The 27,475-nt window shown below is 42.0% G+C and overlaps 1 protein-coding gene across 3 annotated transcripts in view; it reads right to left on the reverse strand.

The window, feature by feature from the left end:
* Window positions 1-27,475, reverse strand: part of HTR2C (5-hydroxytryptamine receptor 2C) — a 194,756-nt gene that overhangs the window by 59,266 nt on the left and 108,015 nt on the right. For all 3 annotated transcript variants that reach the window (XM_050310723.1, XM_050310721.1, XM_050310722.1), the window contains one exon: window positions 8,114-8,502. The gene's annotated coding sequence lies outside the window, so the exon portion shown is untranslated. The remainder of the gene's footprint in view (window positions 1-8,113; window positions 8,503-27,475) is intronic.

A 27,475-nucleotide genomic window follows, 5' to 3' on the forward strand; every position in this document is an offset into this window, starting at 1 on the left:
ATTGGAACTGGGCTTTCACACAGTACTGTAATAAAGAGAAAAGGTGCATGGCCAGCATTTCAAAGAAAAAAAGCTTCCAGGTTGGAATCATGAGGGATTAAATTTTATGTTTTATGTGACATGAAAAGTTCTGATTAGATCCCAGGGTTTCTTTTGGCATGGGAAAGCACCGTTTAATTCTGCTGTCCATAACCTGTTACCACTGCTCTTCATTTCTCCATCACCTGTGCACACACACAACATGTGTGGTGGTACAGTGCTGTCCTCCTGCACACTCTGTCCACCACAGGGAGTCCTGTGTGCATTGATAAGGTCTCCTCTCATCATCCCAGGCCCATCTCTCTCAGCCTTTCTTCACAGGAGAAGTCCCCTAATCACCTGTTGCCCTCCTCTGTGCCCTCGTCATTTTAGATGAGTTGAAAAAGCAATTAAACAAAATAATGAGGGGGAGGGGGGAAAAGCCATTTGGGACTATTTAAACAGGATAATCCCAGATCTGGCTTAAGAAGCCACTTAGCAGAAATTGCTGGAGCCCGGGATGCTACAGGGGCAAGGGCTGTGTGCTTGCCCTTGGCTCACCAATCCTCCCTGGGCAGCTTTTGCTGCTCTCTGTTGGAAACAGCAGATTTGGCTGGATGGACCCATGGACTGACCCAGCAGAGATACTCTAGTGCCAAGAGCTCACAAGAGGTGGACAACTCAATATTATGCTGTTTAATGTGCAAACAGTTGGGTTTTGTTCTTGTACACAGAATCTAATGAAGTCAGGGGAAAAATAGATATCTGGTACTGAGGAGTAGAGTTCACCACAGCTGAGAACAGAAGCAACTTTGGACATTTAAATGGCATATTTTACTACTGCATCCATCCTATAATGTTAAAAATCTCACCTACAGTAGGTTTTTTTCACATGCAGTGTGGATAACAGATTTGGGGGCTGATAGTTTTTGGGGTGTAGGTGGGACATTTTCTGTTGTGGTTTTAAAGATTCTAAACACACTCATTGAAGACAAACCAAGACAGACCTGTCAACTCTAAAAATAATTTCTTTCCCCCAGGCCAAAGAGTTTGGTCTCCTGATAAAAGAAAAACTCCAAATTCTCAGTCTGAATGTGTCAAAAAATGCTTGGGACCACAAGATGAAGCTCATGCTACACTGGAAATCTGTTGTGACCAGTGCCCTGCAAAACCACTCAGTCTGTTCTCAACATGGTTTGACTCCCTCACTGTGAGTTGGAAGCAGAACAATCTGGTGGGTGTGATGTTTTTCACTTCTCTACTGTTCAGCTCCTTGGAAGCTGATCTTCCTTTATCTTCCCTTCCGCTTAGTGACCTTGGAAAATACAGATAGAGATCATAGAAGCAGAATCCTAAAAGGATTATTGCTTTTATTATCTTACTATTGGGAAGCTGATTAAAAGCACATATCCTTTCACAGACTACCCTGTGCATTAGCACTCTCAGCTCTCTTAAAAAGGTCACTGGGCAGGATATTAAACATAGCCTTAAGCACTGAGCACTCTTTACTTCCAGTACAGGTGTCCTTCTCATGACAAATGTCATAGGAAGTTGTCTGTCCCTAGTCCAGGAGTCCTATTTTACTTCCTACTAAAATACAACAATAGCAACACTGATTTTCATACAGAAGCATCACTGGCCTACCAGCGAGCCAAAGAATGGTGGTGGGTGATGGATAGCTACATAAGTAGCTGCAATTTCACTGGCATGTTTTCATCCAAACCTCTGGTCTGTGATGCTCCCTATGAGCCACTGACCAGGCCACAGCAATAACATCCTTGAGCTGGCTCGGGCCCCCCAGCACTTTTTTTACCAAAAAGCCAAAACAACTGTGTGACAACCACTGCAGATATCACCTCCTATTTTCACAGTGCCAAGCTAAAGACATTTTTCCAGCTCTGAAGACAGGGCCATTACTGCTTTCCCATTGTAACAACAAGCTGCTTTCTCATGTCATACCTTTTGTAGCTGCCAGCTGCTTTGGCATGAAGCAGGATCTCCTAATGTGTCCTCCTACCATGTGGAAATGGCAGGGCATGAACACTGAAGACACTCAGTCAGAGAGTCTCTCCCAAACCCAGGAAGAGGTCAGACAGGCAGAGTATGTTCCCAGCCTCTTTAGGCTGTACAAAGCACCAGTTATAAAACCCATGTACTTAAGAACAGGTTGCAGTGGTCATCTCCATAACCACCCAAGTGTTACTGTGTGGTCACACCTCCCCTTTAACACAGCAGTATTTATTTCATACCAGTTTTGAGCAGCAATGGGTATGCTGGAGCACCAGGGCGATGAGGTGTTTAACTGAGGATGAGAGCAGATTGCCAAATGGACAGAAATAACCCACAGCAGCTGAAGCTCCTTTTCTCTGATGACATCTACTCTTAATACATTGCTGCTTTTATGGAAGAATCCCCCACGAGTGCACAGAGCACCATGAGTCAGTGCCATCACTGGGAACAAAACCAGGTGAGGGGCAGCATTTTTGCTGCTGTTTGTGGCCCAAGGAAGTGAAGGAGTCCTGTTTGCTGACAGTTGTTACGCAATGCAGATAACCCACCTTTCTGCAGTCATTTGTGGGTGTCAGGAGAAGCTAAGAATAAACCAGGAAAAGCCTCTGGAAAGGTCTGCTAAGCAGTGAGCTGAAGGAAACACCTCTCAAGATACAGCGTGCTTACTCTGGCTTTAGCTTAAAACACATCCTTAGGCGACCTCTGCTACATAATCACAGGTGATAATCACATACTGCAGTTACAATTACTGATTTGCCTATCCGTGAAGTGTTAAAACAAGCACGGAAAAGTAGATGTTAGGAACAGTTGTTGCATCCCTGCTCATATAGGATATGCTAGAATTGCTAAACTTAAGAAAATAGGGAGGTGCCCCCTCCTGATCATTACAGGGAGTTGTGATGCAAATTGCAGCATTTAAAATCCTATTTATCCACCAGCCAGATAATTTAGAATTTCTTTCTTTCTTTTTTTAACAGCTTGTCTCAAAAGAGCTACAGTAATATGGATCTCCAGCAGAGAAGGCAGGTCAGCATTGGCTGCCATTGAGAAGGAGAGATGGTCAATTAGGAGAAAGAAGCCAATTAGAATGTAATTGGGAACTCTTAGTCAGGAAGATACTGGGGAGAAACTAAAGAAGAGAAGAAATGTGACTGTCCAAGTCTTCCCAGCAGAGACTGGGGCAAATCTGCTGGTGTGAATGAGGTACATTTCGTGTCCTTGCTTGCAAACTGAGGCAGCACTCTACGAGCAGAGCCTGGAACCAAACAAGCCAACAACACTGCTTTTGGGTCAGCTTTAAGCTTCTTGTTTTCCTTGTTAATAAGATCAAGAAATTTCCCTGCTCTGTAATTCTGTAAACTTAAAAAAGTTTGTGAAAGGCAGGATTACTGCTTATCTCCTGATTAATGCTGAAGCTTCAGAGCAGTCTAGCAGCTAAATTAGTACTTAAATTGTACACACAGGTCAGGATTCAAAACCAAGTGTTAACCTCTTTGAGACATGAAAAGCAAGATTGTTCTCAAGGTCCTCAGGATAAGCACAACAGTCCTGGGTTTGGTCCCACCTACTCCAAGTGCAATGGAATTGCAGGAATATAAAATCACGGAGAACAAGGTTAGAAGGCAGCCCAGGTAATAAAGGGTCATATAAAATGAAAAGCTGACTTTCACTTTGTTGCAACTGAAATTTTGGGGGAAAAAAAACCAAACAAAAAAGCCACCAACAAAAAACTGCAATATCTAATGGACTTGCTCTCCCAAATCAAAGGTCAATAATATTCAATCTACATTTTCCAAACCCCTGAATATACTGGACCTATCAAAGTGTTTAATACTAGCTAGAGTCAAGAACAGTAAAAGCTAAATTTGGATGAAAAATCTCTTTTAGAAGTCACCAGATAAGGGCTTTCTGTAATATTATAAAAATACAGAGAGCAGAAGCTTTTAATTCAATGCAGCAGTAAAGAGTTTCTATGAAATTTAATCCCAGGGGGAAAAAAGTAAACAAGCACATCTCTGCTTATTTTAAAAAGCAAAGGTCTTTGTAATGGAGCAGAGGGACTCACACTTTCCCCTCTTCTTAAGAAATAAAGCTTTGTCAATATTGGGCACATGAGCAGCCTGAACCCTCTCGATGCTCTGATTGACTTGGTCTCACTATGAGAAGGGAGCTGGAACACAGGAAGGGCACAAAACCAACCTGCAACTCAGTAGCCCAGTTCCAAAAAAATCACTGCTGAGTATTTAGCTCCTCTGCTTTCACTGGCCATGAAAGAGCTATTCTGTAACCCATAAACTCTCAAAAAGACAAGAGAGAAGGTACCCATCCGCACTGCTGAGCACAGACACCAGTCAAGGGAGAGTAATGGGCTCTGACTGTGTTTCAGGCAGCATTTATTGAGCCAGGTACACGTCAGAAGGATGTGATTTCTCTGGTAATGGACTTATCATAGCTTGGATCTGCTCTTTGTCAAAGTAGAGCACTGCCCAAATTCCCTGAAGTCTTAAAATCAGCCATTTCATAGTTTTTCCTTGCATTAATCCCTTTTGCTGCACAAAAACACCCTAAAGCCTCCAAGTGTCCATTGTTTCCCCTTGGGTTTAATGGATGACTCACAGTATCAGCTAAAAGTTTTCAGCATCACTTCACTGAAGCATAAAGACCGGACCTGTTTTATGCAGATTATTGTCCTGCTTCTTATGTTTCCAAAATTGTGAGGCTGCAAGAAGTTTCCCCAACCACTTTCTATATAGATATTTCTTCAGCTGCATTTCCTTTAGAAAAGTCCAAGATTATATATTTTTGTTTTCATTTATTTTTCTTTTTAGGATAGAAATAAGGAGCCCTAACTAGAAGTGATCAGAAAACACTATGGTTTGTTGGTGTTACCCAGGTCTGTCTAAGGTTTTGACCCTTAATTTTATCTCTCAGATTTTTGGAAGGTGAACCCCAAACATCTGCTGCATGGTTCTTTCTGTACAGAAAGTAATCACATAATGAAGAATAAACTACAAAGAAATAAGGATAGGGTTTTAAGATTTACCAAAAAAACACCAAAACTGTCCTGATTTTTTTTTTTACCATCAGGTTCTAAGAAAATTTGCTGCAAATAATAAGAGCAAAGTCAATTCTCTGCATAGTTCAGATTAGGTGCACCACCTGCTTAGGCTAGGATTCAGAGCAAATCAGGAACAGGTCATAGGCTGTTTTATGATGGGAATGTTTTGAATTTGAGAAAATTAACTTTTTCTTTTCATTACAGAAATTATCATCCTACATCAGATTCAAATCCACGAATGGTTCCTGATAGAATAACACGCTGATTAAGTCATCAAACTCTCTGGCTCGGGCACTGGTAGCAGCAAGGCAGGAGCTGTTTCTGAGAGCAACTTTATGTCAGGTGAAAAAGCTGGCAAGTTTGGAGTTAACACTGAGCTACCTGACCAGGTTATCTTCCTCAGCAGCGAGAAATGTGGAGTCAGCAGGAATTTTCCTACGCAAAGTACACAGAAGGAAAGGAACCTCTGCCTTTCAATTAATTATTTAAATTGCTTGATGCAACCCTTATGTTCACAATCTGTAGCTACACTGAGAAACATAAGTGATCCACAACCTCCAAGGACCTTAATCATTACAGAATATGCAGGGGGAACTTGTTGACAACAGCAGCAGTAATTTAAATCTGCTGGCACTTTCAGAAACAAATAGCTTTTTATAAAATCCAACTGGAGGTGGTTTCCCCTCCTCTTGGTCTCTGAACACTGACAGCAGGACATCCTCACCTCCCACCCACCAGGGGATGAGCAGGGCAGATGGTAAATCCTGTAGGTGATCATATGGAGCATGCTGGTAGGTATGGGGGGGCTTTTTCTCTCCTAAGAAAAGCACAAAACAATTCTACTGCAGCTGTCAAAGAGAGAAATGCTTCCCCCAGAAGCAACCTGGGTGGTTCTTCACAGTGTTTTTATTGCTAGAGAGCAACCAGGGATTTTTTATGAAAATAGTTACACTCTCCAAAAGTACGATTCTTCACTAGTAAAAACTCACAACAAATAAAGGGTTGGTGATGTTAAAGCTCTTTTGTTTCTCCACCAGAAAGTTATTTTCTCGTGAATTCTTAGTCAAATTCTGGCAAATCATTCCCACCTATCAGAGCAGGATGTGCTGCTGGGACTTCACAAGTCTCCAGTCTCCAGTGAGACCCCCCTGGGGCCTTGACCTTGTGTGCAGATTGTGTCTTTCTGTGACAGTGCTGCTCAAAACATCCTTCAAGGTTGGTACCTACCTGTTTTATAGTATGTAAACTCCAAAACACTTATAGAATTTTAAGGGACAAGGGTAGTAGATTAAAAAGCAAGAGGCTAAAAGGCAAGACTATGAGAAGGAGATAAACCATTTTGCTATAATTTTTAGATTAAGTATGCAGGAGCTTTTACGAAGATAGTGAAAGTCTTCTGGATGAGCCTTCAGGGCCCATCAATTTAGAATTATTTTCTTTTTGCTCCCTCCTCACTAACATTTCTCAAAAACAACACTGAAAATAGTTGCCAGAAATGTAATCAAGCCAGTGAAAGGCACTATAAAGGCTTCTGTGCCTCCAGTGCCTCCAGGCACATCACTTCTGGTCCTTCTTGTATTTTTCTACGTATTTAATTTAACTAGGCAGTAACCTTTACCACATGAAACCAAGCTGGCAAAACTAAAAGTAGATTTGATACGTGTGCTGAGCCTGGACTGCCTTGCTGGGAACTACAGGGGAAAGTGGTGCCTGGAGATTCCCTGAGCTTGAAATGCTAGAGCCCATGTCACTTGTGCCCCTGCTCCCACTTTGTGGGAATCTTTTGCCCCACATCTTTTCCACATGGCCCAAAGCAAAAAAAGTCAGGAGAGCAAACCCCTGCAAAAGTTTGCCCTAAATAACATGTAACTGTTGCTGGAGAGCAATGAGTATCTTACTAGTACAGGTACAGGAACTTTGTTCTTACCCTAATATTTATACTTTCAAAATATTATAAACCATGGATAAATCAAAACAAAAGCAAAGCTAAAAAATAAAATAAAATAAATAAATAAATAAATGAATAAATAAATAAATAAATGAATAAATAAATAAATAAAAAAGGAAAAACTGTAAGATAAGGGCCTGAACTCTGGGATTAGATAAAAGTTTTAAGAGTCACAATACATATGCAATGAGCAGAATGCACAGAAACATTGGCCTACTGATATTGTACAAGAGACTGAGAAAGCTCTGTGTTTGGGTGAGAATGCACTGAACTGGCACATCTGCCAGCAGAGTGGCAACAATGCCTTCCTCACTTCCCAATGGTTTCCTCTGCACTGGTCAGCAGGGAAATGCTCAGGAAAATGTCTCTGCTCAATGTCCAGCTCTGCAGCATCAATCTCAAATTACAAAGCATTTCTCATGCAGGAAGATGATGCAAAACCAGTTCAGTTCTGTAGTTTCAAGGATGAAGAAATTCTGGCAATAATGGGAAGACATCATCAATATTATTGTCATAAAATGTTGTGTAGTTACTACACTGGCAATTTTTCCAAATGGGTTGGCTTAGAGACAAGTCTCTTGCACTGATTACTAAATTATTTTCTTTACAAAAGCCTAAGTGGCTCTGTTTTCCAGATGAATTGCCTGAAGCCACTTGGTTCAGAGCTTTAGTCCCCTGAGATTCGTCTTGGACAGCAAAGAAATGAGACAGATGAACACTAAACTACTCTGGGTAGTGGCTTGGCTGATGAGAACACCTTGGGTAAAATACCTTTGAATTTAAAATAAAGACAGAGGTGAACTGAGGCTAGTTAAAAGTTAGAAGAAGTCAGAAGCAGCATTTGCTAACAAAGCATTTTAAACCAAATAAACCTTCCTAAAGAGAATCTTGGGTTCACCACATCTCCCCTTCATCTGGGAGGCAAATTAAGGCCAGTGGGCTGGCAGTGGCACGTTCCCAACACAGGCACTGCCAGAGTTCTTCGACCGCCCTGTCCTTGCCTGCCCCCAAGGAGCAGCATTTTCTTTATTTGAACACACAGTAACGCATTTTCCCAGCATGTTCTGACCAACACTTACTTTTTTCTTGAAAGAGAGCACCTGTGCTCAGGGAGGGAAGCTCTTGGCAGCCGCCTGCGCATCTGGTGCGTGGTGATGCCGCGCCGTGGGCAGGGACCAGCGCAGGGAGAGGCCACAGGGGATAGAAACCCCCTAGACACAGGTTTCCATCAGCCTTTGTTAACGTGGAAAAGGCTCCAGGCAGCACAGCAGGAAGCAGCAAAGTTCAGCCCCAAGGGAGATTCGAGACCAGTGTATGGTGAGGAGCTGGTTTGTGGTGAGGTTTGCTGGGTCTGTGACTCAGGGCTTTCCTATCAGGCCTTCAGTGGGCTCTTCTCAAAGCACTCCCCACTCGTGGATGGCAGTGAGCTGAACTGCTCACTGGGGAGGAGACTCACACAGGAAGAGACCTTTGGGGAAGAGAAAGAGATGGAGAGAGATGAATGAGGAACAATGTTTATCCTTCAAATTTAAACATCCGTGGCTTTTACACAGCATGTTTGAAGCACCTTCATTAAAATAGTCCATCAGATAAAATCCTATTAATCAGAAGGCTTGGTCAGCTGTGGTTTACTCAGAACTTGTTCTGCTTTTAGTATTTTATCATTAAACACCGTTCTGAGTAATTCAAACCTCACAACACCAAGGGAAAAATTGCCCATAATTGACATCTTCAAATGCAAGCACCTTTTATCACACAAGCATCAGCAAGAACTCACACCACTCTCCTCCACTCTACTTCTTTATTTAGTCTGCTTTATAGCTGAATTTCTTCTCTGGGTTCCAGCTGGTAACTTGTCCATCACCAGGCCACCCCACAGTATTTATGCTGCATACAGATCACAAACCCACAAGAGAGTTTCCCCATGCTACTTTTTTGAGGCCCAAGGCACTCTCCTTGGTGACATCTCATCAGGTGACAGCCTATGAAGAGAGGAGTTCACAGGCACGTTCACTGGCATTCCTGCAGCCCCCAGCCTTATGCAGCAGCACTGCACAATGCCTCCTCCTCCTCCTCTCTCTTTTGTAAAATGACCTTTCAGGAAAGCAATTTCCAAAGTGACTAGTGTTGCTGGTGACACACAGCTAGGGGAAACAGAGAACTTGCAGTGATTAGAATAGATCAGATTTATGGACTAACGAGACAGATGATGCAGTGAAGCAAGGAATGAAACGTAATGAGGCCAAGAAAAAATTAAACACATGCTATACTCCAGCCTAAACAGCAGTGTACAAATAGACAGGGAACACAATCTGAAACAATTCACACAATGTTTAGCAGCATTATAAAGGAAAACCAGAAAAGATCTTGCAGCTCTTACAGACTTCATAATACAGAGTAAAAACCAAGACTGTAAGGCGAGTTAAGAAGTGCTGCTGTAACATCTGTATGAAAGACACAAAGAGCCTTTTAATCTCAGGAGCACTTGTTGCCACACTGAAAAATGTGAGTCTGCCAGACAGATTTCCAGAAGGTTCAAACTCAGTCCTGAAAGATTCCACAGATATCAGGTTATTTGGGCAGCATGACCGTTTTTGCAAAGTTAAGCCCACAAGTTACACTAAATCATCCTAAAGCTCGTGGGATCTGATCACTTTTAGGCATGTGACAGATAAATGCAATAAGGAAGGTGTTTCTGAAAATGAAAAATAAATAAATAAAACAGGAATAAAACAGGAAGAAAACTGTCTTAGGGGAGAACAGGAATGAGAACCCAAGAGTTTGAACTGGTCCCCAAAAAAGCCTCAGCAGTCTGATGCTGTGGCTGAGCCATATTTGAGAAAATGCTGCACCAAAGGACATGCTGGGTTACCAAAACAATACTGCTGTCCTGAGGATGCTGAATACCTGCCTGCCCTTGGGAAGTGGTGAATGAGCTCCTTGTTTTGCTTTTGCTGCATGTTCATTTTTTGCTTTATGTGTTAAACTGTATTTATCTCAACCCACAAGTTTTCTAGCTTTTACTCTTCCCATGGAGCCCCTGCTGGTCTAGTGGTAAAGGCGCCGCGCTATCACCGCGGAGACCCGGGTTCGATTCCCGGTCAGGGCCACTCCCGGGCAGGTGGGGCTCGTTAGCCCTTAAAGGCAACCCACCTACGTCCTAAGGACCTCGCTGCCACCGTCCAAGCTCGCTTGGCCCCGGCAGATGAACCTTAGGATTAAAGGGTGGGCTCAGTTCCGCGCACACTGTGTCTCACCTAAAAAATCCAATGCGCAGGCTGGAAGGTGGAAAGACCTTCCCCGGATCTTCGCTCGCGAAGACTGGCCATTATTATATGGTTTAAGGGAAAGAGTCAGAGATGAGGGGACAGGCTATGTCTGTCCCTTACCCCAAAACTACTTAAATAGGATGGAACTGGGAACCAGCAAATAGAACTCCCCAAAAATGGAAGGAAAGAATATTTAAAACCCAGTTCTGGTAATACTGAATGTTACCAACTAAAGCAAAGAAAAATTGGTATTTTGCAGGAAACAGCTGTCAGTTTTCCTTTGAATGGCTTCATAGCATGTAAGAAGACAGTAAGAAATAGCTGTGTATCTCTGGAGGCCTTATTTAAAACCCCTAGATCATAACCAACAGGCACTTGCTGATCTAGAAATAAACCCACCACAAAACCTCAACCCAGCACCCCACCAAAGAGCAATTCACACACACACACAATCACAAGAGGGTGGGAGATTAACTCTCATTTTGATCTTTTGATGAGAAAGAGCACAGTTTTGACACAAAACTGCATTTTCTCCAGTGGACACTAAGCAACTACGAGTAGCCCAGACCAATTTTCAAACTGCCATCCATCTAACTTCAATCTTTTCTACCAATTCAGCTGGTGACATTCAGAGTCCCCAGGGTATGAGCACATTGCTGTTTCCCCACTAAAGAGTCAGAATAGGCAGTTTTGGATATGTTGGTATTTTAGAACACTTTTAGGAAAGAAAATAGGATAGATCAAAGCAAAGACTGCACAATTAAGCTCTTCGGCAGACAGAAGAATCTGGCAATAATGTTCACAACCACACTGGAAATTTCATCCCATGGAAGTCTGGCACTGGGTGCAAAGCAGGACGTTCTCTGCCACCAAGGTAGGGCACAGCAAACACGAGAAATCCCCAGCAATTCTGCATGGCTTCAGCTTGGCCCTCTCTCCTTCTCCTTTTTCCTGCAGTCCTTTGCACAGAGAATGAGACATATGCCAGCATCACCTTTCTCTCTGTCCCTCAGACACCCCTCCTCTGGCATCATCTCCAATTAGTGTTCCTGATTTATATCCCGAATATCACTTGTCGTAATTTTAGTGCAGTCAAACAGTTCCACCCCAAATGAGAGGGAGGTTGCTGATGCCTTCTGTTACTGCTGCCATGTGCTTTGCATAAGAAAGGGAGTGGATTCCTTAAACATCAGGAGACAGAGTTCCTTTCCTGTAACACCTCAGAGCAGAAGACATCCCTTCTTCAGCACTGAGGCTCAGCTGGACCTCCCCAAGGTCTGGAGGAGTTTTCTGCTCGTAACATAAATGCACCCTTGAGGCCAACAGAGAAGTGGCCCGAGATCCTTTTCTGTAATACACCAAAAACTTGTCCCTTTGAAAAGAGGGAGCCAGATCCACCTGTGACAAAGCTGTTTGCATTGGTGCACTGCTGGGGTTCTCCCTTCTAGACCAGATGATCCACACACCACCCCCAGCCCTGGGATTGGGGTGGTAAGAGGGAAGGGGACCTGCAGCTCTGGAGCCAGGGTGGGTGACAGCAATGTCAGGTCCCCACTTCACCTCCAAAACGATGCATCTGAAACCCAGCTTGGGCACTAAAAGAGCAGAAAACATCAGAGGGAACACGATGCAAACTAGAGGTATGATCTAAATAGCAGTTTGACCTGGGAGCCACTGACTGCAGCCAAAACATTTCCATTTAAGGAGCTGTTGTTAACCCTATTGTATAATCCTTGTTACCTGTTAATCTTTCCCCAAATAAAAAGACTGATTCTGATTGCCTGGTAACAATTACCACCAGTTAAAGCATCCAGTAAATTCTAATTTCTTTATGCTGATGCAACACCATATTAGCAACTATACTTATTGCTAATTTTTTTTTTTTTGCATTTCTTATTGTTTAGATGATTAATTTAACCTCCAATTTGTGTCAAACTGCTTTTGAATCAGAACTGGAATTCAATTCACAATGCAGAAAAAAGTATTTTAATAGGTGCACTGGCTACAAAAGAAACCTTCCAGCATGATTTGCATTTAAACAAGAGCCATCACACAAAGAAAATTATCTCCATAATTAGTGACTTGAGCCAATTGGGGCTAATCATAATATGATCAAAAGACTTAGAAGAGACCTCACCTCAGCTACACCTTTGCCTAAGAAAGGACTGATGATAGCTGTTGCTCTTCTGATCTAAAATGGTTTGCAATTAAGTGTAATTCATGTGTTTAGCCAGAGAATTTCCAGAGTTGTAGCTTTCTTTGCATGTTAATAGGAAACATCTTACGTTTAAATGTTAGGTTTATGTAAATCTGAGACATTATGGTGGGTTTAAATCTTAATATAGAAATTATGCAAGGCCATTTTAATTCTGAGGGGGTATATTTCAAATGTTTTGACTTCAAATAGACATACCAGGTTTAAGTTAAAAAAGACAAAAAACCCCCAAACAAACAAACAAACACACAAAACCACCAACAAGGCCCCCCCCAGACTTCCCATCCCCTGGAGATGGAAATGATCCGAAGGATGCCATCAACAAGAACAAGCACAGGTCAGCTTCAAAAATTTGATGCCCAACAGCACCAAAGCAGATGGGGCAGGAAATAGATTCCAGCACCCCCACACAACCAGCTCACAGGAGCAAAGGGGTCTTATCCAAAATAGGAGACAGCACCCAGGCTGAGCAGGATGTCGGGTACATCATCTCAGCTCATCACAAGGCTCAGACACCCACTCCTTCAGGCTCTGTTTTTCCCCGGATCCCACTGACCCGCTTGCCAAAGCAGGAAAACTCTCTGCATGCTGTTTGTGCTGGAGATTTTGACGTGCCAGTTTTACTCAGCGTCACAAACCTAACCCATGCTGGTCCCAGGAGGGTCCAGATGCTCAGCAAGTTTCGTCCCCACACCTGATGTCATCCCACCCAGCAAAGCAGTGCCCCTGCTCAGGGCTGAGCACGATGAACACCCCACACATCCACTGGCAGGCTCCCCCACGTGCCCAGCTGAACCCCCTACCCTGTGACAAGGATGGGCTCAGAGCTCAGCTCCCTGGTGCCATGGCCATGGGGCAGGCACCTGCAGCCCTGCAAGGTCTGGCTTAAACCTCAACTTGAGTTTGAACAGGAATTAATTCAGGGAAGCCCTTAAACATCCCTCTTGCCTTTAGGAACACTCAGAGCAAGCACAAATCACCAGTGTTTTGTCTTGGCACCAGGCTTTGTACTTACTTTGTGCTGCCATGAATGACTGCCAAAAGGGAAGGCAAAAAAACTGGGCTCCATTAGCCAGACTTCAGTTTTTTTCATGATCTTCCCAGAAGTCATGGCCCACGCTGCTCTGATGCATCTGTGCAGTCCTCATCCAATTCTCTGAAAGCTCACACTGCAGCCCTGGGGTATCTACAGCTTTTAACGCTGGGTGACAGCTGTACAGGCAGCAAAAAGGGAGCTGATCCTCCAAAAAGTATCACTGGGAGGAAGGAATTCCATGTTTGCTTGCTGTCTTCACAGAATGACATGTGCTGGCCAAGCTGTAGACATCATTTAAGGTGCTGATTCTGAATATATATGCAACGTGAAGGAAGTGGCATTTCTATCAGCAGGAAACATTGGGGTGAATGTTAAGACAACTGCAGAGGAATGATCAAGTGTACTTAACCAAGAGTTCAGAGTCACAAGCGTAATTTCATCACCATTTAAAAGTTACTGAGCCATCCCTGCTGCAAGGGGTGTGCTTATTTCTGCCCCTCCAGGTGAGACTCACCAAAATAATTGGCTGAGTGCTCACAGTGGGGGGAAGACACACCAGGGCCTCTGTTACAGCCACTGCCTTCACAAAAAGCCTATTTAATATTCAACAACAGCGAGGCTACACTTTGCACTGTCAGCTTCAAGACCTAGCCTACCTAGGATGGGAAAAGTGCAGTTTATTCAGATTAGCTATTAGTCTTTCAAGAAAGACTCAGGGAAGGTTATTTAAGAACACTAAGCAGTAACAATTAATAACATCTGAGTCACTGGGCTGGCTTAGTTTTAGAGGTAAGGGGTTCTCTGTGGATTTTCTCATTTATTAGTATTTTAATATTTTTAAGATTAGGACATTATTTTTGTAATTACAGTTGGGAAATAAGTATCTTAAGAGAGTTTTCCCCTCTAATGCAGCATTCCAAAGTGATTTACAGTGAAAATTATGATGACTTAATATTTCAGTTTCTTCTGGAAAATACTGTTCCTGCAAGGTCAGTACCAGCAAATAATAGTCAAAACTCATGGAAATACCTGTCTTGTGGGGCAGCCAAAATGCTGCAGTCCCTAATGACCTGTGCCACAGGACTAAGAACTGGGCAGCTGCACCTGCCAGCAAAGTTTTGAACATCACCAGTTTGGGAGTCCCTGTGCCTGCATTCAGCCAAAAATACCGTGTTTATTTAAAGGTTTTGCACCACTTCAGAAGGCTGCACCACGTCTCACAGATAAGCAGCACTGCAGGGGAAGCAGAGGAAGGGAAAGGGCAGGCACTGGGGACAAGGACTGGCTCCACAGGACATCCATCACGGCATAACAAGCACTGCATGCTTGGCAGGTTCATTGCTGCACAAAAGGAATTAAGAGCAGCCTTAAGAGCCCCCAGCACACGGGAGCTGCCTAATGCTTGAATTTTACCCCTGGAATTACGGGTGTTTTAAATGTCCACGTCATGAGTCTCACAACACTCATATTCTGCAATCAAACAGCCAAGTGAAAATTTAATTTTTTCTTCTGATACTGGGGGTAGGGGAGAGAAGGTTACTCCTCATGGCTGAGAATCAACAACTGAAAATACTACGATGTTAAATGAATAAAACTTACAAAAGTAGCTGAAAGAACCATAACATCCCTCAGTGTAAAGGTTCTGAGTCAAGTTTTTTTGAATGTATGCCAAGACTGCACTGCTCAGAAAACAGATGAACTGTTTAGAAAAAAAACCTTTAATAACCCTTCTGAAAATAATTTTTATTTCAATTCATTTGGTAAAATTCCCAGTATGGACAGTTGGAGAACACACATCCAATGCCACACTGTGTAGCTATCCTACAGGACAGCTGCCTGATCAGAGTCCCTAATGGACAGTAGTTATTATATAAGATGAATTAAACATGAAGATTATCTATTTTCATAGTACATTTTAAGTATGTACTTGTATGTGATGAAAATTTTATTGCTTGTGCTTGGGAAATAAAAGGGACAGGATGCCTAGTGTTAAAACGAATTTACTAATTGAACTTTAATGAGCCTTGTCAAACCTCTTGATGCAGCTTTCTCACATTTAAGGATCACTCAGTGCTCATCTAAAGAGTGAGCCTGCATTAGGATTTAAAGGTAGCAGGGCTGTCTATGCTGGGTCTGAGGCAAAATACTTTTCTTTTGAAAATTAGCCAAATGGAATTAGCTATTGAAATTACTTTATGTTATTTTAGATAATATGTATTTTTTATTTACATGATGTCATTTATGAGGGAAAGCTCTAAGGGAAAGGAAGAAATTTAAAAAAAAAAAAAAACAAACCAGCCCAAACTTTCCCACTCATTGGCAGATTAAAAGCAACAGGAAATTATAGATTTCAGAAGTATCTTTTCTCTAAAGTTCCCCATTGAAAAAAACAAAACAAAACAAAACAAAACAAGATTGTTTTGCCTTTTCAAAAAGAGATTGCATTTCGACCAGTCTGCTGTGAAGGCCCAGAGGCAGTGTGACAGCCACGATCACTCTCCTCCAGCAACTAGCAGTACCCTCATGCCACTGCAGCAGTGCTAGCACAAGTGTTACCTGATATTTGTTACATAAGTTTGACGTTGTCTTCCTTGTTTCTTAGGCCTCTTTGGAAAATATTTTTTCCTCTTGATGTCAACGTTTTGCTCTTATACACATCTCCTCCCTTTGCCTCAAGGAGGTTTTTACAGCCACGGCGTCCTGTGTTATAGATCTGAAATGCCAAATCTGGCTACAACGTTGCAATGAATTGTTCCCATCAGTCCATATTACAGACTTAGGAATTCACATTGCTATCATCATTAATGAATGTACTTTATGCAGTTATACAGTTAAATTTAATCACATTACACCAAACCTGAACTAGGGAAAACCACGGCTTCAGTCCAGAGAACAGTGTGTTATCCATCAATGTACAGGAGCACTCCTAGTCTGAATTTGGGCAGCCACTTACTCTCATGCCTCTGTGGTATCAAAAGACCTTTTCAATTATGATGTATTGCTATCCTTTTAACAAAAGGCACCCCAAAGTAATAAAAAAATCCTCATTTAATTACATCCCTAGCCCTAAAAGCCCATTGCTGCTTTGTAAGACTAAAAATTTACTGGATGTTAAATAGGAATATAATTCCAAGGGAAAAATAATGGCAAGGATAAAAGTTTATTCTTGAAGAAAACCAGAACTTTACTTAGACTTCATTAACAAAACCCTCTGTGGGTATCTACAAATGTAAAATTAAGATCAAGACCTTAAACAGTTTGTCAGACAGATGAGCACATCAAAGCATTTCAAAAAGGAAGAACCAGAGACTTAAAAAGCTGTCAAGAGAGCAGAGGAGAGAAGAAATAAAGGCTAATGAAGTAACTGCAATGCCTGAAGAAATGTCTGGAATAGGTTTTCCTTTACATTATCATCCTCTGACTGCAAGAGGACTCACAATGAAGCTGAATTCCCTTCATCACATTCAATATTTTATTACATAGAGGTGCAGATTTCTATAAAAACCCATTCCTCCTTTTTTAATCTCCTCTTCACCCTATAACTGAAGGATCTCTTTGCTGCTATTTCAAAGTTATTTGTCACAATGGGAAATAGAGGAGAAAATACTGCATCCATTCCTGCAAAGCTGCTGAAAGGTGCTTGTAGTGCTGGCACAATCCCTGGGCCATCTCCAGCTGCAGCCCCTGCACCTCCACATTTGTGGATACACCCACACAGAGAGGTATATCCACCCCCAGGAGCTGCCCTCTCCAAAGAAACCAGCAGCCTGCATGATTTTTAAAGAAAGCCCATTTTTATCTTGTGTAACACGTGCTAAGTCTGTGGTCTGCGAGTTCTTCCAGAGCCACAGGGTTTGCACCCTACATGGAAAGAGCAAAATCTTCTGTGAGCGTTGGGGATCAATCCTGCTGACTTAGAAAAATCTAATCTCAACCCTGTCCCTGGATATTCATTGCTATGCTGCCCCCCAGCACAACCTGAATTTTAAACGTGCTTGCTGTGAGAAAACTGGAAGATGATGGTTTAGTTGCCAGTTTTATTGAGTATAATGCTCTCCAAAATACGACCTTTTTTTGATGCACGATTATTTGAAAACTCTACTTGCAAGATAAAAGCTAAGTCAACAAAACAATGCATTTCATTTAGCACAAAGCATTTGGGAACACTACTGGGGATGCACATAAAAGTGTTCATTTGTAAGGCACGTGTTGTGTCCGTGTCTGACTGCACTCAGAATGGCCACAGTTAGATCAGAAGCTCCTTCCAGCAAAGTGATCTGCAAAGCCTCAAAGCCAGGGAGGAAACCTCCTGGAGCTGAGAGAGCCTTGGCCACGTCTCCTGGTCAGGCTCAGGGTCAACACTACAATTTTCTTGCTGGGCTGGATTTGTCACCTTGTGGACCTGTGGAATGAAAGTCCCTGCGTCCCAGGAGACAAATTTTCATGGTCCAAATCCAGTTCTTCAGCCCCTGGTGGCTCAGCACAGAGGAGCAGAGAAGGTGGTGTTCACTCTCTAAGTTCATTTGATATGGGAAAAGAAATATTGTGCAGGATGAAGGTGATTCCTTTGCCGCTGATGGGAATTCCTCATCATGCAGCTGCACAATCACTTCCCCACTGCCATCGCCCACTGCAAGGGTTTCATAAAGACACTCACACCTGTTTTGGGGGGCATACTGATAGATAAGATATCCCTAAAATCATCTTCCCTCCACAGGAGCACAGGCAGCACTCCCAATAACCATAAAGTGTATTTTTTATCTTAATGCTTAGCACACCATAAAGCAAACACACACTATCAGAAGCAAAAATACAACCACAGACCAGTGTATTTGCCACTTGGAAATTATGTGATAAGCTGCCTACAAGCTCATCACCACCCAGCTTCCAAAATAAATTAGAAATTTTCAAAGCCAGAAAGATGAATAATCAAGGAAATTCTAAAATGTCATTTACTGAGGAAATAGAATTATAAAACAATCTTTGCTGCTGCTGCAGATTGACTTCAGCCACTGAATTTATTAACCACTGATAAACATCAACCATGTTTCCCCCACCCCACCCCAGCAAAGCAAATCTCTTTGTGCTCACCCCATGCCCCTTATCTGGCTTACTAATGTTGTGCTTAATGCTAACGATGAAAAGAATAATGGGATTCAAAATACAGTATTGTTTCTAAACCTTAATAAAAGGAAAGTCAGTGAGTGCAAACCTGAGTAATTACTTCTACTCAGAAGCAAATTACTCAGGCAGTTTCCCAGTTTAAAACACTCAGAGGAAAAAAAAAAAAAAGGGATGAACTTGTTTTTATAATTGGGCTGGTTTTGAGTGTGTGACTAAATAAATAACTGCTGCAAACAAGAAAACAGGATCCATGCTGCATGCATGCAATTATCACTCATCCCTTTCAACTGCATTTTCCTGTATTTTTGTCAGTATCTCACTCTGTAATTCAAAAATCATACATTTCACGAGTAGAACCAGAAAGCTTTTCAGTTATACCAGAGTTACTGGTTGGCAGAGTGTCACTGAGGTTAACAAAACCCAAGAAATATCTCTCCCAGTACCCTGAGGCAAAAAAATACCTTAATAAGAAATGCTAGATAGCAGTGAGTAATTTATTTGCTTACTAATTATGCAATGTTGCTCTTGAAGAGAAGTAATAGGTGAGTAAAACTTCTTGAGAAAAGACACAGGAAGATCAGTCAGACACCACACTGGGCGCATTTTCCGACGCCACAAAGGCACCCCAAAATCATTGAGCTCATTATTTGCCTATCCCAGAGAAATCCTAAGCTATCCCAGAGCTGCTAGAACAGCTGTGACTCTAACCACCTCCAGGATGCTACTACAGGCCTCATGCTTAAGCCTCTCTGACCTCTGAGGGAATCCCACTTGGCCTCCTTGGTTTGGTTGGGTGGTTCAAACTACAACCAGAGTAACCAAATGGATTGGGATCAAAGAGCCCCAAAAGGCTGTTCACAGCATTAGTAGCTACTGCTGAGAAGCTGAGTGATAGTGCCCACACATTTATAGTTTAATGAAGAAAAAGATCTTCTCGGCAACCGGAGCTGGCAGGAGCTTCGCAGAACATGTGAAGTTCCACTGATGGAGACGGGTCGCATATAGATGAAGTAAGTGATAAAGCAAATAGCTGCAAAATGTATGTGAGGGCCCCACACACCCACATCTGAAATATCACCCTGCATATGAAGTAGTTCATAATCTCCCGTAATGCTCCGGGAAGTCAAAATGCATGGAAACGTGATTTATTTTAAACCACAACAACCAAAGGAGCTCTCAAAGAAGAGAAAACATTCATGGTTTCAACCAGATATGCCCCAGTGTTTGTGCTATTTACAGGACCCTGTGTGTGCACAGTGAAAAATTAAATAATCTCCAAAGTCACTTTGCATGGCACCATGTGTAAGCCAGGGCAGTTCAGATGCCTTAACACGATCTGCTCTTCAGTGCTCTGCTTTACCTTTTGTCTCTGTTACTATTTTGACAGGCTGGTACATAATTGTCACCCTTGATCTCAGAGTCCATTCCTACCTCCTCAGTTCTATTTGCCCTACTACTCTGTTTCTTTCACCAGCACATTGACAATTACACACACACTTTCAGCAACTCCCAAGACGAAGAACTTTTGAGCTACAGGTGGGGAGGGTATTGCAAGAGACATTGCAAAAACAGTTTGTGCCCTATATGGGCCTAGATGAGATCAGCAGTTCAGCTCACCAGGTGTACAACCCTGAAGCAGTCAAATGACACTTACTTGGGCAGCTTCCCAGCAAAGCTGCTATTTATTAATCAAACCCTACCTGTGTTACTGTGATGTTTGGGTAAAATTTCATTCTGTGACTTCCACAATTGGAGAAGGGAAGATTCCTTAATTGTACAATATAACAACGAAAACAGGAAGGATGGAATTCTCTAGCCTTGGCCATAAGCCAAAATTCAACTGGATTAGGCCTTGAGACAGCTCAACTAATCACACCCTGCTCGAAGTAAGGGGATGTATCAGAGACTCCCAGAGGTCCTGTCTGATGTAAACTACTCCATGAGTGTTTAAGATTCTGAGAGCTTGGACTTTATTGATTCTGTGTTTAAATCCAAGTATGCCATAAACTCACATGGGATAGTTTCCCACTCCACATGGCAAAGCAGAGCTTTCCATCACCAACATTCAGTGCCTTCCTCTCCTCCATGCAAAGCCAGCTCCTGTGCCTGCCCATGCAGTCTGATTACACTACCTGCTTCCTACCCTGGAGCTCAGGAGCTTGAAAGGTGAGATGACCAAGTATCCCAAGTTTATGAATCATCAGAGCCTTGACTGAGAAGTGCCTGGCAGCCGCAATTTCCCACCAGCTCCATCAGAAAAAGATATTTCATCGCTTCAAATTTTTTTTCCAAAGTTGTAAAAATGAGAAAACATTATTGACAGTGAGCAACAACAAAAAAATCCTCCTCCAGGGCTAAAGCAACTAGCTCACAGTCCTTGCTCTCTGTGCTTGCCTTTCTGCACCTTTCTGCTGGCTGATCACCACAGTGTCTCCCTCAAACTGCCTGTTCCTGCTGTGGCCTTCCAAAGACGACAGATAAAATTGATGCCTCAACGTACAAAATATTAAATGTACAATCACCTCATTAGGTTCTTCACTAATATTTTTTTTTTCCATAAGTGTGGTGTAAAAACAGATGATGATCTGGCAAAGCTGACAAGTGGAGACCTTCTGTGACAACACGTCCCCTTCCTAGTCTTGGCTCTACAAACTCCTCCTTGGAACCCTTCCCACGTACCCTGAGGCCACAGCAGCCTAACACCCTCAGCCCTCTGGGACTGAGCATTGGCAGCTGAGTGAATGAGTGAGTTTGGCCTGCAGTAAGATGAAAAGAGAGTTAAAGTTGCATTTAAAAACCAGCAACGTTTACCAGAGGCTAAGGGCTCACATACCGTTAGCACAGCTCAGGTGATCTGTAAAACTAATCATGAACCCGAAACTTCATCTATTTACATTGCAGTGATGACACCCATCTGTCCAAAATCCCCTGGAATCAATGAAAACTCTCTCTGCATTCAGTGCCTTATGTTTCCTGCTACAGCCACATTATTTACTTTGATTGATGATCACTTGGTGTACTATTAGCTGAGCAAGCAAAGAGTGATGCTGAGCATCTGAAATAAGACCAGGGACATATTAAAGCCTGTAGCACAATCAAACAGCCTTGCAGCTCCCTGCCCTCTCCTTTCCAGCTCCTTTTTAACCACCTAGGAACTACAGGATACATTACCTAAGTACTGTCCAAAAGATCCCATCTCACTATTGAAATAATAATATTTAGAGCTCTACTGGGTTGCTATGAATAGCCTTCCCTAGCTTTTGATTTTTTCTCTCAAGACTACAAAGCTTGCAGCACTGGAGAAGTTAGCCAAAATGAACATTTAGTTTAGTGAACAGAACACCACAGATAAATCGTCATCTGTTGCTTGGAAAGTCTCAAAGGAAAATGATGGGCTAAATGTTCCCACAGTACCAAGAAGAAATGGCCTAAAAATGAAAAAAAAAAAAAAAGGAGAAAAAAAGTAGGAAATTGTAGCACTACCTACATATATCTAGTTTAGTCACAGATATAAGGGTTTGGTGTGATAACTCATGGAATCTTAAGGGTCAGGGCCCCATAGTCCTTGAAGTAGTGTGGCTGAGAGCCTTAAACAGCTGAAGTAAAGTGAAGATTAAGTGAGCTTGTCTTCCCCTCAGTTTCTTTCTTTCAATATAATATGCAATGATTATTCCCTTCCTCTTCCCCCAATATAAAAACTATCAGAAAGCATCATGCTGTAGAAGAGTTTTCATCAGAAGGTTTGTCAGCAAAAAAATTAAGAATATTCCTTCCCCAAATCAGTAGATCACATAAATGCAATGGATATTTATGAACGATGCTAGATTGATCAGCAACTGGTTTTTGGGGTTTTTTGTTTGTTTGTTGTTTTTTTCTGGAGAAACAATAACCATGTAATGAAAACTTTGTCTTTAGTCAGAACCAGGATTGGACTTGCAGCTTTCCTTGGCCAGTCTGAGCTATTCCCTTCCCCACACACATTAAATTACTTTGCCCAGCAAAGCTTTCTCATGGCCTGGAGCTTTAGGCAAGTTCCCCAACTATTTCTCATGAAAGCATTCACAGATATAAGAGGTTAACTGAAAGGTTAACCTCTCTTAGGAAAGAGAGGTCAACTCTCTTTCCCTGCTACCAAGGGATAGAGAGGTGTGTTACAGTTCAAGCTTTTTCAACCTCTGCCAAGGAAATCTGCCAAAACCTTGCTGCAGATATTACCTTGCTGGCTCCTGGTATCACCAGCACATGAAGTGCTGAGGAAAACCAAAGCCAAGAAACAAACCCCAACATTACACAGACACTCAGGACCATTTTCCACTCTCAGTAATTTGCTGCAGTTTCAGGAGCCTGAAAGGTCAGGGTCACAGGCAGGTGCTTTCCAAAGCCACCTTTGAGAGGGAAACACAGAGGCTGCAGCTTTGATTTATGGCTACTTTGAATCAGTTTTAAAAGTCTCTCTGAAAAACAAACAAACAAACAAACAAACAAACAAACCAAACCAACAATTTTGTATTTCAGAGCTGGATCTCAGCTTTTAAGATATCAGGATGATTTGTGAAGGACTACCACAACGCAGAGCCTACAGAAATGTACTTTGTTCAGAACTGCTAAAGTTGGCTCACAGTTTGGGCAAAAATAACCCTATTTAAAAAACTGTCAGAATATATGGATCAGAAATCTTTCAGTTTTTAGAAACCTAGCATTTTGTTAAGGTGAAGAACTCTCAATGTTCTATTTTAAGCTTCTAGAAAAGCATGCTCTGGAATTCTTAATAAATATCATCCTTTGATTCACAAGGAAAGTATTCTCCTTTTATCCCCCTGTAATTCACAAAGAGGAAGGCATTTAGAATATTTTCTTCCAAAATAGCATTCCCTTGGTTATCTAGATCAGAGGTCTGCCCACAGAAGTGATAATGAAACTGCAGAACTATTTCAGTACAAGCTCAGCTCCAATAAATTACATGGCTACTTTAAATAGACGTTATGCATCAAACTAAAGTTCTCAATCATGTTTCAGAATAACACCATATTCCTAGAATATTTTATCCACTAGTTATATGTTAAGCTTGCAGTTTAAATCAATTTATGAAAAAAAAACCATTGCAAGACTCCATTATTCTTGTACAAAGCAAAGTGGAGAAGATGAAGTTCCTAGAAAGCAATATGCTGATAATAAATATAAGAACAGGGGATATTTTGCTTATTTGTTTTGAGTTTGGGGTTTGTCTTTTAGGTTTTTACATCTCTTGAGTGCCCTTATATGTAGAATATTTCAGGAGCTGTTTCCATCCTGGGGTGAAACTCTGGCCCTTGAGAAGGGGAGGGTGTTGGTGGCTCCAGTTCTTCGCTTTGCAAACACGAGCAGTTCTAAAGGGGAGATATTGCTGGTGCTCCTCCTTTTCCAAGAGCATACCACATGAAATTCTAGAGAAAAAAAGCAAATCCTCATGCAAATTTTAACAATTGCCTTTAAACCACATTCGAAAACCAACTGTCTTAAAGATTAGAGTGGCAGAGCAGTCCAAGCCATGGAAGCCTGATCAGGAGTCAGGTGTGAACAGAGCAGGCCTAAACACCAACGACTTCCAAATGCAAAAATAGAAAATACAAAGCCAAAAAGGCCTTCACTGAAACGAAAAAGAGGGTGTTCTCAGTGAGCTTCACAAATCATCATTCATCAGAGAGGTGACATTCACATCCAGAGCACACGGGGGTGGGGGTGGGATTGCTTTGTTTTCAGAATTGTCACGTTTCCTTTGGCAGCGGTCACACCACACAGGCCTTGAAGCTTTTGATGCTTCTGTTTGACATAAAGGCTTCAGTACTACCTACTGCCTTCCTTCCTGCAAAAATCTTATGAGATCTGCTGTCGCCTTTTCTCCACCTCTTTTACACCACATACATTCGTGGTCTGTGTACGGCTCTCCGAAGTTCCTGTAAATGTGCTAAAAATAGTAACTTAAGGCACATAGATGGCTTTTAAAAATAATTTATTCAAAGCTAGACACCAGAGAAAATCTAAAGTCACATAGGTTTAAGTCGTAATTATCAGTGGATATTTTGTTACTGAATTTAGCTTTTTTTCTGCTTGCAAAAAATATGTAGGAGTAAAAAGGTGTCAAATTCAGCATTACTTATTAATTTCTTTGTGAAGTATTTGATAGGATGGTATTTTCAAACCTTAGGTGAAAATATGCAGCATACAAACTTTTAGGCATGCATTCCTGTCATGCAATACCAATCAGCAAAACAAAGCACCCCTTCCCAATGATAATTAAACACATATGCTGAATTCCCATTCACAAAATACTGGAAAGTAAGCTGGTTTTACATAAATGTTCCTGCTGCAAAAACACATATCCCTAGGCAGCAAATTATTTTAAAATAGGCTTTCATTTAATATTCCCAAACCAAATGGTAGTACTTTAGACATGTATTGTCAATATACATATCAAAAGCCTGTGCTTGCTGAGTGCTTGAGAGCAATAAGGAGTTTCCAAAACAGACAGATTATAATTACCAGGCTGCTGATTTGCTTCATCCAGTAAAAGTCAATGGGAAAAGACACTGTTCTGCTTCCAGGGGTTCCCCCTGGAGAACACGAAGAGTTCAGTTTTACCCAGTTTCTGGAGGCTCATGCTGCCTCCAGATGGGGAAACACCGGCATCCCTTTCCCATGGCTCCTGGACAGCCAGCAGCCAAGGGATTCCTGCTCCAGCTGTGTGTGAACTAGAAAGCCCAGAATTTAACCAGGCCATCGTGTCTGTGGGATTCACATGACCAACTGCAGAGGCCTTTTAAATTGATCAGGGAAGAGATGGGTGGGCAAGAACCACCACCCCTGGCTCCCTGTGGCATCAGGCAATTTGTACTTGACATATCCCCTCCTCCCTCTGCTGACATCCTCTAAACTGTCAGCCACAAGAGTCACTGGATCCAACTTAATCAAGGAGCTCTCTGGATTGGGGTTTCTTAAACAAGCAATTCCAATTCATGGAAGCTTTTAAAAAACATGGTTCAGTCTGATTCAAACCAAAACCCAACTGAAGGAAAGAAATCAGGCAGGGGAATGAAAGAACCCTACCCCTCGACACCCCAAAACTGAAAGCCAAACCAAAAAAAAAAACACACAATCCCCAACCCTGCTATTTGGCCTACTTTTTGCTTATGCTTAAATTTAGTATCTAAGAAATTCATACTCGACATACATTTAAACGATGCCAGTAATTTTAAAGAGGTTTTTTTTTTGCATAAGCAGTAACGTTCAGCCATTTGAAAGGCACTTGGAGCTCGAAATGCATTTACTGGATTCTGTTTACTCTGTGTTTATTTAGCTTTGTCCACAGCACTGGGCCTCTCCCCAAAAATCAGAGCACATGGACGGTCAGAAACACTGTTCCTGTTCTCTGTCACCACACCATGAGCTACCTCAGCAGCACCACACATTCCCTCCATGTGAGTTGTCACTTCTGAGCTGACAGGGAAATGACCCTCGTGATGTTTTATGGCTACATGAAAGCAAACATTTTGAGCACATAAAACCACAATTGTCTTTCTCTCCAAGTGAGCACTCAAAGCAAATGAGTTGCATGGATTCTGGCTGAGAGCTCTGCCGATCTTCACTTACACAGGCAAAACTAAAACCAAGACATCATCACGTACTTATTGTACATGTGGAAAAGTTAACTCTGAAAACTTATCTTCAAGCTTGTAAATAGCCCTATAATTACCATAATTTTGACTGGGTTTCAGGAAAAGTCATCAGCTCATTTTTGCCCTCTGACACAACAGAATGCGATTCCTTCTCCCAAAACATTGACTTGCTTTTGCTATGTCCATTGTCACTGGGCTGCTGCAGAAGCCCCTGAACACCAGCTCAGAGAAACTCTCTAGAATATATTTATTTTGTCTCCAAGGGAGAAGGGAATAGAAAAAAAAAAAAGAAAATAAACCTCCCCCCTACTTTTGCCAAGCAGTAGCTGAATCAGAACTCCAGGCCTTCCTTATTTTCTGTTGTGCTCCAAAGCATTCCATCTTGCCCAGGGCACTTCTGACTCCCTGTGCCACAGTGCTGTGCCATGGATGGCATGTCTGGACCTAAGCACAGAAGGCTTCCTGCTGCAGACTCCCCATCCTGCAGAATAAAACACTTCTACTTCCTAAATCCAGACATCTGGTTTTTTGTGCTGCACATCCAAGAACTAGAAAATTCTTTACTGGTGCTTCACGATCACACCTCTGCTGTTATAAACGTTCTAATTTGATGTGATCTCACATTACTTTGTACTTTGTTCTGCTCTGACTTGCTTCGATGGATTTAGAAGGGTGTCTGCTAAAGCATCAATACATTTATCTACTTTTATGCAAACAAAACCAGCAAACTTGCTTTTTGATGCACTGGAATTAAATTCAACGTGATCATAAGAATATGTTAACATAGTAAAATCTCTGATGAATAATTCAGGTTCTAAGGAGTGAAACACTGAAGGAGACATTTTCAGATGACTGTGTTGACAGGCTCTGATGTCCAATATGTTCAATGCAATAGAGAATGAGCTGGAAAGCCCATGAATGTAATTTTTCTAGTTCATTTACTTTTCAATAATAATAAAGGGCATCATGTATTCATTTTCAATTCCATACTGGAGAGACTGGAACACTTATACTAGAAATGAAAAGTGCATCACAATGACGTCAATACCCAGATGTAGGAATGAGTCAGTCGTGAGCTTCTAACTGAGACAGCAGTGAGAGGAGCCAAGGAAAAATGTCCCAGTTATGACCACAATATTTACAAT

This window comes from Myiozetetes cayanensis, unplaced genomic scaffold (assembly GCF_022539395.1).
Source record: "Myiozetetes cayanensis isolate MyiCay16 unplaced genomic scaffold, myiCay2020 scf15, whole genome shotgun sequence".
Lineage (NCBI taxonomy): Eukaryota > Metazoa > Chordata > Aves > Passeriformes > Tyrannidae > Myiozetetes > Myiozetetes cayanensis.